Source organism: Benincasa hispida, chromosome 1 (genome assembly GCF_009727055.1).
Source record: "Benincasa hispida cultivar B227 chromosome 1, ASM972705v1, whole genome shotgun sequence".
NCBI classification, from domain to species: Eukaryota; Viridiplantae; Streptophyta; class Magnoliopsida; order Cucurbitales; family Cucurbitaceae; genus Benincasa; species Benincasa hispida.
The window spans coordinates 45,421,460-45,422,457 of record NC_052349.1 but is presented as its reverse complement, the minus strand read 5'-3'; the positions used below and the strand labels follow the sequence as shown (position 1 = coordinate 45,422,457).

The 998-nt window shown below is 40.1% G+C and overlaps 1 pseudogene; it reads left to right on the top strand.

Moving 5' to 3' along the window:
• Nucleotides 1-733, top strand: part of LOC120088100 — a 5,953-nt pseudogene extending 5,220 nt beyond the window's left edge.
• Nucleotides 734-998: the final 265 nt, after the last annotated feature.

The window sequence follows — 998 nt, the reverse complement described above, 5'->3', positions numbered from 1 at the left end:
GTGGCCCACCACGGAAAGCTAGACATAATGTACAACAACGCCGGAATCACCGGACCAGCACTGCCACCGAGCATAGCGGAGCTAGACCTAGCCGAGTTCGACCGAGTAATGAGCGTCAACGTCCGTGGAGTCATAGCCGGAATAAAGCACGCGGCTCGGGTCATGGTCCCGGCTGGGTCCGGGTCCATCCTATGCACCTCAAGCATAAGTGGGCTCATGGGTGGGTTAGGCCCACATCCTTATACCATATCGAAACACGCAATTCCGGGGATAGTGAGGTCGGCGGCGACGGAGCTGTGCCGGAACGGGGTAAGAGTGAACTGCATATCGCCGGCGCCTATAGCGACGGCGATGGCGGTGAAGGGGATAGGGGAAATATACAAAGGGGTTAGTAAGGAAGAGATCGTTGGAATAATAAATGGGGTTGGAGTTCTTAAGGGCACAATTTGCGAGGAAGGTGACGTGGCGAAAGCGGCTCTGTTTTTGGCTTCCGATGATGCCAAATACATCACCGGTCATAATCTCGTCGTCGACGGCGGATTTACTTGCTTTAAAAACCTCGACTTCCCTTCCTTCCACTAGTCTATTGCCACGTGTGTAGATAAGGAAAAAAAATATTAAAATATCATTCTCCCTTCCCTATTTTTCCTTTGGTTCATGTAGTATCAATTATCAAATTTTAGATACTTCCAATTTCAATAAATTTCGGCTAAATTATATATAAAAAAAAAAGTCATTGAATTTTATATTTTCTGTTAAAAATATCTATATTTTTAAAACGAGTTAAAATATACTTTACTATTTATTTTTAATAGAAACCATTAACTTTTAGTATTTAATTTTTAAAAAGTATTAAAAATATTTTTACTCTGAGTATATAAACAAAAACTACTAATATTTTGTTGTAAAAATAACTCTAAAATTTAAAGAAAAATTAGAAATTGAACAGAAACCATTAGAAACCACTAATATTCTTTCTTTGGTTTCGTTCTACTTAT